We start from the raw sequence: 13,639 nt of genomic DNA on the forward strand, positions 1-13,639 counted from the left end.
TCAGTTTAAACATCGACGGTTATCTGCAAGGCCACTGGACAGAATATAGCACAGTTTTCTAAAATGTAACATTAAATTCATGTAATGTACTGGAAAAGCAAATCCGATCATTATATATTTATGGAGAAGTGGACGGCAAAGTTGTATGATCTGATGTGGCAGTAATGTGCTAATAATAAGGTATGACAGAAAAATATTGGGCCGAGGTTCAGTACCAAGCATTTTGGAATTCATTCGCGGATCGTCGAGGTATTTGAGAAACATTTTGGAAGAAGAAGAAGAACAAATATACACAAACTCTATGGTGAAACATGTACGAAGGTATTCCTAATTTCCATTCTTATATTTATAAATAACTTTTTTATTATGATAGCTACTAGTTCGAAAATTCTAAATAAATCAGTGACAGTATATATTGTATGTTTAAATATTTCAAGTTTAAAATATTGCCTCTGAGAACATCAGATTTAATAATATTCTTTTCAATTTTGCCATTACACTGAACTACGAACATTCTCTCACCCCAGTTCATAAGATGACAAAAACCTCTAAAATGTAAAAGTAAAGCAACAGTATTCTGACAGTTATTAAAAAATATTAATGCCTTGAGATACGTAGAATCTTTCAGTTTGTCCTTGATAATCTTATAACGATTTTTGCAATGACTTTCATTTATTCATCCAGGAAAACGTTATTCCCAAAAACGCTCAGTATGATGTGACTGAAAATAGTACAGGTGTTAAAAAACCTTCAAATTCTTGTGATTTTTATAAAAACGACGCTTTTATGATTAAACAAGTTACAGTTAAATGCAAGATTAAAAACTAGCCGTCGGTTTTACACATTACAGTTATACGTGAGAGGAACTAGAAATACAAAAAATCTGAATACCGAGAAAAAGAGGATAACTCACACTACACAGGTGTAAAGAAATCACCAATTAGCGAACAAACAAAAGCGAGGTAATGAGGAAGAATGAGGTAACCGAAGGGAATGAAATATGACTTCGAATAATCAAAAGGGAAGAAGCCTGATCAGGACGAGACGAAAAATGCGAAAGTTTGGAAAACAGTCGAAAATTGGAAATATCCTCCACAGCAGAAGAAAGAGGAGAATTTTCTGGAGTTCCGTTTCAGCATAAAAGGTCTTGATCGCATCTCTGAGGATCAAGGAGAGAGAGAGAGAGAGAGAGAGAGAGAGAGAGAGAGAGAGAGAGAGAGAGAGAGAGAGGAGAAGGCTTAGAAGGTTGGAAGTTTAAAGTGCAGATCTGATTTCCCATCCCTTGCCCATTTATTGGAAAAGGGAGAGAGAGAGAGAGAGAGGAAGTTATATACATATTATCAGTAACTCGCTTCAGAAAAACCCATAGGGAGCAGACGGAGAAGGGGAAGTATTAGAACGCGCTCGTTCACACAGCTAGATTGGAGCTCAGGAAGAAATGAGTTTTTTTAAAAAAATTTTTTATTACCACAAGATGATGTTTACAGAGTCGTGCATTCAGTGGGTGGCATCGGTCTTATAAAGGTCGCCAACGGGATGAATTAATAATGAAATTTCAATCGGTGATAAGAAAAATGGGAAATGGCACGATTACATGAGAGATGGAACATCAAACACATCCAAAGATGAAAGATAACTCTTGAATAAAACAAAGTAGATGATGAAAGGATCAATGAGGTTGGTCAAGTCTTTCAGACATATAGAAACATTAAAAAAAAAAAGATTGAAACAGACCTGCCTGATTTAGCACTATATTTTGAAGAATTCTAGGTGTCAAATTCATCCACCCAGACGCACACAATACTTGACACAGTACTTGAAGGTTTAACAATACCTGAAGATCTAATCATTAGTGGGGACAAACATCATAAGAACGATTTTAAATTCGATTGCTATAGACTTAAATGTCTGGCAACAGGACTGTGATACGTTTCGATAAATGTAAGGTCCTTTTGTGTATCCAACAACTTTTTACAGAACAATTCCTGGTATTTTTCCTAAATACCAAGATAGCGCAGGTTTTTTTTTTTTTCTTTGAGTGGGAAAGAAATTGTCAGTTTTCAAGCGCTGCGTGTCAGAATCTCGTCTTATCCACAATATTGCTTATTGAACAATGGTCAGCAAATTTGAGTTATATGGTGTAGACGAGAAGCTGCTCCAGTACACCGGGAATTTAAGAGGGAATATTCTAACGAAACCAAGGGCCATTTCCCTTCACATCTAGCCTTAATTCACTCTTCTCTAACACAAAAGTCATTTTCTCAAATAGGGTCCGCTATCCTTGGGGGAAAGAGACTCATCTGTAGCAGGGAAATTAGACAGGCAAGGGGATCTCGCATCGAGTTTGTTTTCATCTTAGGACGTTTTAAGATATTGTCTTTCCCACCCGCATTCAGTCTCTCTCTCTCTCTCTCTCTCTCTCTCTCTCTCTCTCTCTCTCTCTCTCTCTCTCTCTCTCTCTCTCTCTCTCTCTCTCAAATGTTTGTGCTTGTATTCAATATAGGTTTTTTTAGATATATGCGTGTATACGTAGTTCTGAACGATATTTTCTTGTCAAGGAACAATAAGAGAGCAAGCAATATTTTGCTTGTACTGTCTGCACTTACAATCACATATTATAACTGTGATGCTCTTTATACACTTGCATAAAATTACAGTTAACTGTCTCTTAACAATAATTTTTGCACCCATTGCACGTTTACAGGTGACATCCCTTTCCTAAACGATTAACTGTATAAGAATTGTTCCCTTAAAAAAAAAAGAAAAAAAAATCGAATATTTTACAAAGTAAGTTGGGGTTCATTCGTTATAGGATAAGTATAAAATGTGCATGTTAGTGCATAGAACAGGGCGTATTTGAATCATTACATTTTTTAAAGTTTGAAATATTAAGTACCATTTATTTCAGTGATGATTGCGCAAAAATATATATTAGGTGTGTAAACACGTAATCGAATTAGACAATCATTCCTTTTGTTTCCAGAATCTTTCACCCTGTATCTATATAACGAGCAGGTCTAAATCCAAACAAGAAGGAAACGACTATTTCTTCCCCGTAATATAAACAAAAGCCAATGGAAATGATTTTTCATATCAGATCCAGCTGTTGATGGTAAAATGGTGGTGTTATGAAATAACTTCTTATAGTGCTATAGCAATAACCATCTTCCATCATCCTACAAGAACGCCGAAACATTGATATAAGGGGGGTGAGAAAGCATGCCAAAGTGTCTGTCTGTTTGTTTGTTTGTTTGTACGGTGTTTTGACGTTGCATGGAACCAGTGGTTATTCAGCAACGGGACCAACGGCTTTACGTGACTTCCGAACCACGTCGAGAGTGAACTTCTATCAGCAGAAATGATGCCAAAGTGTGACAAGATTGTTAAAACCACACAGGTTAACAAGACCACCAAGTGAACTAAACAACAACAACGCAAGTAGCACGAGCTTTATTGTTGTTGCAGTACCGAGTCTTAGAAACGCTTTCAATAATAGTTGGGTCGGTGATGGAGCCTTTCATGTCGTCTCCTTCCTCCCTACCTGTAATGTTTCCCCTTCCCTTTGACCTCATTCCCTAATCTGCTGCTGCTGCCCTTCATCCTCCGCGTCCTCGTCCATTCTAACCCTCCCCTGTCCCCAAACGTCCCGTTCCGTGGATGTATGACACATTATATTGGCCATTAATATTCTGCAAGAGCCCTTGAAGCAGACCTACGATCCATTACACAGATGCCCCCTCCTTATATTGCATATTTGGCCTTACCCGCGTAGCGCTGGTCACTGTCACTGTTTGGAATTTCAGGCTGAATTCTAATGCTAAGAATTTCATTACGCTAACCATATTCAGACGTCATCCCGGGCCACTGCCGCTGGTCCGTCTCCCCACACAAAAAAATATTCCTGGGCTCTTTCCTCCCGGTTTCATTCGGGTAAATGTATCAGATATTTACAGAATATTATTATGGAATGACGTCCTATAGGAGAAGGTCAAAGCTTGACTAGAATAATAAAACGTCAAGGGGAAAATGTCATCAATAAAACCTGAATAGCTTTCACGGGAGATGGTCGGTGACCGGAGAACGAAGACGGTGAGATGAAAGTCAAAAAGAGGACCAGACATGCAGGTTAATATTGATAAAGCTTGGAATACTAAATGCTGTCGGAATCTGGATAAAAGAGAGAACCTAATGAACGAGGGGAGAGAACAAATATGAAGCATAATTATACTGAGGGGTATTAAATTTCAAACTGGAATTCCAGGGTTTAATTGCTAATTTTAACATCCATGAGGGTACATACATACACACATTTATGCATGCAATATATTATATATATATATATATATATATATATATATATATATATGTATTTGGTATATATATATCTATATATATATATATATATATATATATATATATAATAGATATATCTATATATATGTATTATATACTATATATATATATAGTATATATATATATATATATATATTATATATATATATATATTGTATAGATATCACGTAAGAAGGCGAGTGAAAACCGGGACCTGGAAGAACACGTTATATACTTTCGTAGTTTATTCTACATTTTCAAGTTCACACTGAGTACAAAAAATATTTTACAGCTTTATATATACAAAATAAATCTCTGTAAACCATTTTTGTAATCTGTGTGAACTTGAAAATGTAGAATAAACTATGAAAGAAAGTACTTGTTCCAAGTCCCAGTTGTCACCAGCCTTCTTTCGTGGATTTTATGATCCCATTCCCATATATATATATATATATATATATATATATATATATAATATATATATATATATATATATATATACATGTATATATATATACATATATATATATATATATATATATATATATATATATATATATATATAGTATATATATATTATATATATATATATATATATATATATTGTATATATATATTATATATATGTATATATATATATATATATATATATATATATATATATATATAGAGAGAGAAGAGAGAGAGAGAGATGAGAGAGATAGAGCAAGAGAGGAGAGAGAGAGAGCTATATAAGGAATGATCCCATAGAAATGCCAAAATGTATAAAGTTAGTGTTATATTACAGAGAACAACTGTCTCCCTAGTCCCTATTCAGGCAGGTAATGAATGAAGGTAAGTTACAGAAAAGCGACATTTATACCAAGAGTTTCAGAGGTCAGCCATTACGCCACTCCAGTTGACAATTTTTCCTTGATCTCCTTAACAGCGGGTTGGAGGAAGATTTCATCAATAATGTCTGAGTCCAAAGCTTCTTTTGGGATGTTTATTGTATTCATTTGTTTAATCAATGCTGATTCTACTATTGGGCTTTTAACCTGACAATTGCTGCTATAAATTACATGTGACAAATTCCAGTTTATTTGGTGATTGTGGTTAATTAATTATGTAGTAGAAAATCGCTAAGCTGTGTTGGCCGTACCCAACTGAATGTTTATGAAGTTAACCTTTACTAATTAAATACGTAATCAGTTGCTCCATAAATGAGTTCAGTCCAAGTTCCCTGTTTTCTATATAGATTTCTTTCTCAGGAATTAAATATGAATTTTTAGCTTTTCTTTAATAACATCATTAGTCTATCTTCTTTTCGATAGCAACCTCACCTATATTTTCGAACTATTAACTGTGAAACTCACTGAGATAGAATCGTATCCTTTACATTGAATTTTAGAGGAGAACTGATGTTAAATCCGTTCGCTGTAAGTATCCCGTATGGTAGGTACGATTTCCTTTTAGGATTCCGTTACAATGACTAATAACGAATGACACTCAAAACGGGTTTCCGTCTCCCTTCATGCACGTCTAATGCCTGATGGTCTTCCTTTGTACCAAGTTTGAATGAAAGTCCCTCAGCCGTGGAGGAGGAGTAGGAGGAGGAGTTGCGATGGCAATGTAAGCGCGTCAGACAGACTGACAGGTGGACAGATGGAGAGACTGACGGGCTGACGGATGGAAACATTGGTAGGCGGACGGATGGACACACTGGCGGGTGGACGGATGGAAGGACTGGTAGGCGGACGGATGTACAGACTGACGGGCAGAAGGATGGTCAGAAGGACCGTTTAAACAATCAGGGAGTGGGGTGAGGGCTTGGACCCAAGGGTGAGGGGGGAGACTAAAGTTCCCCGACTTCTTCTGAAGGTGACTGATAATAAATGACAGTGAATGAAACGAAGATAGATGAATATTTGATATAATGGAAGTGAGAATAATACGAATAATACATGAAAAAAGGGGGTTGAAAGACAGGCTTGGGCAGGGATGCCAAACATAGGATATGATTCTGAAGAGTATACAAAATTCAAGGAATGGGTCTTGATGTCAAAACTGTACTTGCATTGGTGCATATCCCCGTGGGGAGTTGGGATGGGCGGTGGGGAGAAGGCCAGTGATAGGCACTTTGGAAGGAGGGGCAAAGGGGATGGTTAACAAGGCAATTTTAATAAAAATGAAAAACTGGAATAATCCGATAGGCAGTTGTAAGACAGAAGGCGAAATTGTGAAGAGGTATTTAAGTTTGGGAATAAGATGGTCACGATAAAGAGCAAAACAATATGTGAGAAATATTGAACATATATATTATAAGATACTGAACAACTATTTCCGGGGGAAAAAGTGTCAGCAGGAGGAAGAAATAGGTTGATTAGCTAGTTATCTCAAAATAAATAATACTACTGGCAAGACGCCATCTGTATCTGTAGAGATCGCAATCTCGTGTCGCTACAATTTGAAGACCTGTTGAATTCAAGGAACAGAAAAGAGGTAGATCTGGACTTCGGAAAAAAGAAGACGAAGTTGAAGGACAATTGAAAATACCTGTAGAACACTGTACAGGATGTAAAGAGAAGTATACTGACATATTTAGTTGGGAAGAGGTGCTGCGGTATGGTTGAAATAATGCCACTAAGTGGCAGGCGAGTGAGTAGATATATCTGGAGGAGGCAAAGGCTTCAAAGGAGGAAAAAGGTAGTGGTGGTTAAAGCTGACACTATCACTTATTATTCTTCTCTCCAGGACGGTGCTTAGCCCTCGCCAAGGCCATTTCCATCTCCCGTCATCATCACCTCATCTGCATATGGAACTTCCAAAATTCACCCTATGGTATCATTCCTCACTTTATACTTCCTCCTCACTCCTAATATCCATCTGAAAGCTCTGTTTTCCCGGCGACAAAATCTCTTAGATGTAGTTTCATTGTAGCACCACGATCCAAGTCAGAACAGTGATACACATCCTACTGGATTAATGTCTAATCGTCAACAATTTAAATAAAATTTGATCAGCAAATCTTATCCAGTCTACCCATTTTTGATTTGGTTTTTTAAATCCTTTACCATAGTCAAACTCAAAGACATACTGAATTGATCAGCCCTATCAATCTTACCCCAACCCAGTAATCTTTCATCCCATTTTGCTTACTCTATCCCCATCACTTCTGTTTTCCCCAGATCTATCTTGAGCTCTGCCTCTTTAACTAAAAGCAAGGTAGATTTGCTGATGAATGGAGCATCGTCCGCATATTCTAAGTCTGTTAACCTCCCGTCGCTAAAGAATTATATCTATTACTTATTGTAGTGTTCAATTTGCCTGTTATGTTAGCAAATAGCCCTAAAGCAAGAAGACCTAACTGGCCGATTGTTGCTAAACTCGCTACATGCAAAATGATATCTCGACTCGTCCAAGTATATCTTAGTTTAACCAGACCAATGAGCTGATTGGCAGCTCTCCTAGGGCTGCTGGCCCGAAGGATTAGACATTTTCTTACGTCCCTAGGAACCAATTGGGTACCTAGCAACGGGACCTACAGCTTGTTGTTGGGCTCCAAACCAAATTATATGGAGAAATTAATTTCTAATCACCAGACACATATTCCTCTGATTCCAAGATGGCACAGCAGAGAATCAAACTCGGGACTACCGTATCGGTAGGCGAGCACGTAAGCCATTCGTCCAGTGAGGAACTCGTCATGCATGCTCTTATCATCTCCCTCTCTACCCACTTCCTTTCTCATTCCATTCTTCCTTCCCACATCCTATAACCTCATCAACATTCTCGATGAATGTTCATGCTTTTAGAGGACCTCGCATTGATTAATTGCCCGAAACCTTTTGTAAACTGAGTGTGACGTAGGTCCGGGGTCTTTCCTTCTATAGGGGTCCTGGGGCTAATGAGAGAGCCTGCCAAATATAATATGAATTGATATGAATAATGCAGGCTCAAGAAAAGGCCGCTTCTTCAGTAATAGTTCTCATAATGAAAATAATGATATGGATTATCCAAAAAACAAAATACGTTCTTTCATTCTTCCAAGTCTTTACTTTCCATCATTTTTCTCTTCGTCTACTTCTTGTCCATGGTTTTACAGGGCAAAAATGTATTCCTGAACAATACATTAAGGTCTCAAAAGGTTCGGTGAATATACAATAATAATAATAATAATAAGAATAATATAATAATAATAATAATAATAACAGTAACTGTTCTTTCAATGAATACGAACCAGCAGCAGCAGCGGCTCTTCACAGCTATTTGGCTTCTTCTCTCCCAATTAATTTCCTTCTGAGTCATCCCTTCGCAAAGGGAATAATTTTTTTTCCTTCTTGCTCTTCTCTTCCACGTCCAGGTTTTGCAAAGTTCCATTATCCTGTCACTCTTCTTACCAGGAAGCATTTTCTCTCAAGACTTTTCGTCGGGCATTTTCTGTTGCTTCCCATCACCGCCATCACATCTCGTCGTCTTTTTGTCACAACTCCCACCGACGAAGGCGCTAAGTGGTCAACGAAAATGCTAAATGGGTCTGTTCGTCCTTGCCTTGCCTCCCCTGTTTCGTTTTTAACCTTTTTTTCCTTTCTTATTATTATTCCTGCCTCCTCTGTTTCGTCTTTCACTTTTTTTTTTCTTATTATTATTCCTGCCTCCTCTGTTTCATCTTTAATTTTTTTTCTTATTATTATTCCTGCCTCCTCTGTTTCGTCTTTAACTTTTTTTTTTTTATTATTATTCCTGCCTCCTCTGTTTCGTCTTTAACTTTTTTTTTTCTTACTACTATTATTCCAACCTCCTGTTTCGTCTTTAACTTTTTTTTCTTTCTCATTATTATTCCTGCCTACTTTGTTTCGTCTTCAACTTTTTTTTCTTATTATTCCTGCCTCCTCTGTTACGTCTTTAACTTTTATTATTATTATTATTCCGTACTTTTTTTGCGTTCCTTCTCTATATGTATTTATAAAATGTCTACCTTTGTATCCCCTGCGTATGAAGGAGCGGCCGTCTCAACATTAGCCATCAGCAACAAGTATTTCGTCTCACTTGCTGCTTGCGTTCCTTTACCTCTGCACGCAAAAGCATTGTGGGTAAAATGACGGTGGCTCGTTTGGCTATTGATGGCACCAGGTCTTTCAATTTGTTATGGGTATAAATAACCAACCAACTGCCACAACAGCGTAGCACAGAACAGCAGCAAAGCGAAAGTTCTGTAATCAATGTTACGCCACTTCCTTTTCCTGGATGAATTGCTAAAAGGGACTTGCGGTTTAGCAATTAAACAAGTCTTGCTTCTGAGAGAGAGAGAGAGGAGAGAGAGAGAGAGAGAGAGATTCCTTATTACTCTAACCCATCTCCCCTCTCTCCCCTCCCCCCATACGCCCCGCCCCCTTAACAGAAAAGGCTACATCATGGGGGAACAACATGCGTATTAAGCCATTAGGGAGCATAAAAGCAGGAGGAGTCTCGTCCAGGGCAACCGACTTCTGAGTAGGGGTGGGCTGTAGTTTGCTGCGGAGTGCTTTGGTGGGGTGGGGGGGGGGGGGAAGTGAAGGGCTTTGGGGTAGGGGGTGGGGGAGGGGATCTGGTGCCGAGAAAGAGTGTGAAGGAGGACGAGGAGGATACGGAAGCAAGAAGAACAGGGAAGACGCAAAAGGAAGGAGGAAAAGAGGCGGGGAGGAGGGAGGGAGGGAGGGACGGTAGGGGGAAGGGGGCTGGGGCTACTTTTGAAAGAAATTGAGGATTGTTCGTGTGGGAGAGTACTCTACTACTAAGGTCGCTGGGTTAGGGGTGGGTGGATGGGGGGAGATATATATCCTCGAAAGGCAGGCCGTGAAACGAAGCTGAGTCGCAAAAAGAAAAAAAAAAAAAGATATTGCAATATCTCTCACCATTCACAATAAGGCAGCACCTTTAAGAGAGGCGGGAGAGAGACGGCGATGACCGGTTCCGCAAAACAATTTACACATAAGAAAGCAACAATTTGCAGGTCTGGAAAAAAAAACAAAGCTAATGGAAGTGGGAAGAAGTTTTCTGAGTGGCGATACTCCCTCTCTCTCTCCCTCTCTGTCTCTCTCTCTCTCTCGTCCTCGGCGGGGGAATTCCGGAAAGAAAAACGTTAATATAAAGTCATTCTATTCTTATCAAGAGGAGGCTCATTAAAACGGGGAAATATTCGAGGTAAGTTTAACAATAACAAGTGAAATATGAAGCCATTCATTTTCTTGCTCGCAAAGAAGAACCGTCCACATGGCCGGGCGCCATCTGCCAAGACAGGAACCCTCAGGGTGAAAAACGCCTGCGGAACGAGATAACAGCTGAGGGAAAGAGTAACAGGAGGAGAAAGGGAAGTGAAGTGAAGTGAAAGGAAATGGAACTTTGCACTGCATCAAGTAGTGCACGGTGCAAGTGTTCTGCTCAGAGGAGCCAAAGGGTTCCTTTCAAATAGAGAGCGAAAGTTAAAAATAAGATATTCAGAAAAATAAAAAAAAATAAAGTTAAAATTATAATAGAAAACGAATGACTGTGAACTACGTATGACTGAGATAAGAGGAAGAAATAATATAGAACATCTATTTTACGAGAGAGAGAGAGAGAGAGAGAGAGAGAGAGAGAGAGAGAGAGAGAGAGAGAGAGAGAGAGAGAGAGAGAGATTGTCATAATTCCATTAAAGCAGAGGGTCGTATTGTTTATGCTCCCAATGCACCTAATTGTTTCTCACAATTCTTAACTTTCGAGGTCTTTACTACAAATAATCTTGGTTTCTTAGTCTGGATTTTCTGCTCGTTTGGTTGTTTGTTTGTTTGTATGGTGTTTTTACGTTGCATGGAACCAGTGGTTATTCAGCAACAGCACCAAACGGCTTTACGTGACTTCAGAACCACGTCAAGAGTGCACTTCTATCACCAGTAATACACATCTCTAACCCATCAGTCGAATGCCCGAGAATTGAACTCGCGGCCACCGAGGTGGCAGGCCAAGGCCAAACCGACTACGCCACTGAGGCTCGATTTAGCAGTTATGTGCCAATGCCCGAGCAAGCTGAATATAATACCTTCATTTTCGTTCATTATTATTTTTATTTGACATTGGAGAAAGTGGATTAGAGCTGAAAAACTGATTAGTAGCAGTATATCCTCCATAACAAATTATTAGTATAACGTTTTCAAAGATTCCTCACTGCATTTATTTAAAAAAAAATTGTCTGTGATGCTTTCATCCGCTCTGAGTGAAGAATATTCGTTTATTTCTATGAATTTTTTAACGTTAAAGACTTGCCAGAAGTCCTTTTGCTTTCATATGATTAGCAGATTTCTTAAATAAATAAGAAATACATTTAAATCTCAAGTCAGTCTGTAACACCTCTCCCCACCCTCTACCCAACTCCTACCACAGGGCAACTCTTTCCCTCTTCTTTGAACTTTCTAGAATAAAAAATGGGATGTTCTCTAACAGCGTCGAGCAATTATTATACGTAGCACGGTAAGTAAAGCTCCCTGTTTGCAATATATGAAGGCAACGTCGCCCCACTTGCATCGACCATACATTTTAATATTCAGTATTTGCTCTATTTCTTGATATCATTTGAAGCGAAACTTTCAGGCTCGGTGTCTCGAACTCATTTAGATTTGCCAATAAAACCGGATGGGTCTGGTATGGCCGTCAGTGATAATTCATTTAATGTTATGAAGAGCAGTTCAGAGAAACATTTCCTTTCAAAAACTTGAACCACGCAAGTACTGAACACACACACAAACACATATACATATGTGTATGTGTGTGTACATAAATATATATATGTGTATCTGTATATCTATCTATATATATATATATATATATATATATATATATACTATATATATTATATATATATATATATATTATAATATATATATATATTAGCAACCTTAGTCAATATAAGCAAATTCAAAATAAAATTGTAGTACGATACGACCGACAGGCGCGAACCATCGACCTCTCAATTCCAGGACTGGCAGTGAAGCCTTAGACAACCCCGCCACCTCAAGAGATATAAGTTTATGCCGCCTCCCATCCCAAATACCTGCCACGCCCCTCAGGTGTATTTTGTTTTGGAGACTGCATCAAGCCCATCTCGTCCTCGGTAGCCTGGTAGTGCTTTTGCCCGCACGTAGTCATTATATAAGTCTATCACATTACCGTGATTCATATACATATATCGAGCTACAAATGTCCTTTAATATCTAATTCGCTCTACCTCGGAATTAATATATTTTCATATAGTTTAACCAAGGGGGAATTATTAAATTCCCCCTCGGTTAAACATATATGAAAATATATTAATTCCGAGGTAGAGCGATTTAGATATTAAAGGACATTTGTAGCTCGATATATGTATATGAATCACAGTAATGTGATAGACTTTTATATATATATATATATATATATATCTAATAAAGGAGCCCATAAAAACACCAAAATAGAGAAAAAGTACTATATTTCAGAGACTGCTGTCTCCCTCTTCAGGTAGATGAATGAGAAAAGTTCACAGAAAAGGTGGTATTATACCAAGAGGTCCATCCACAAACAAGCCATTTTAAGTCACCCCCGCTGATAATCTTCCTCTAATCTTCTTAAGGGTTGGTTGAATGAAGACGTTGTCGATCGTGTCCGAAATCCATCCTCCTTTTGAGATGTTCATTACCTGCCTCTCTTTTATTAAGGCCGATTCCATCATTTGACTCTTGTACCGGCAGTTGCTGCTATAAATTACACGTGACAAATTCCAGTTTATTCTATGGTTATGTTCATTTATATGGTTGAAAATAGCCGAGTTCTGTTGTCCATACCTAACTGACCGTTTGTGTTGTATTAATCTCTGGGGAAGGGATTTACCTGTAAATCCGATGTAAGATTGGTCACAGTCTGGCGGGATGGGATTTCGTATACCCCAGAGTCCTTTGGAGATGTCTTTTGTTGGACGTTAATCAGGGATTTGGCTAAGGTGTTTGGGTAAGTAAATACAAAAGGGTTCGATTTTCCGAGGGGGTTGGTTATATTCTCTTAATCGTGTCCAGGTGGGGAATTATTATTTTATTGTTGGGTGTATCTCTGGTCTTGTCTTAGGGGGTCGGTAGAAAATTACGTTAGCTTTGTTTGTGAATTGCTTTCTCCAATTATATGGTCAGATATTTTAAAGACGAAAGTTGCTTGCGAATTAGTTCAAATTCTTTTTCAGGTAATTCTGGGGAACAAATTCGTAAGGCTCTTAAGAACAAGTTACTAGCTACACCTATTTGATAGAAAATGTCATGATAGCTAAAGTAGTGAATGTATGAAAGTGAGA

This window comes from Macrobrachium nipponense, chromosome 39 (genome assembly GCF_015104395.2).
Source record: "Macrobrachium nipponense isolate FS-2020 chromosome 39, ASM1510439v2, whole genome shotgun sequence".
Taxonomy (NCBI): Eukaryota; Metazoa; Arthropoda; class Malacostraca; order Decapoda; family Palaemonidae; genus Macrobrachium; species Macrobrachium nipponense.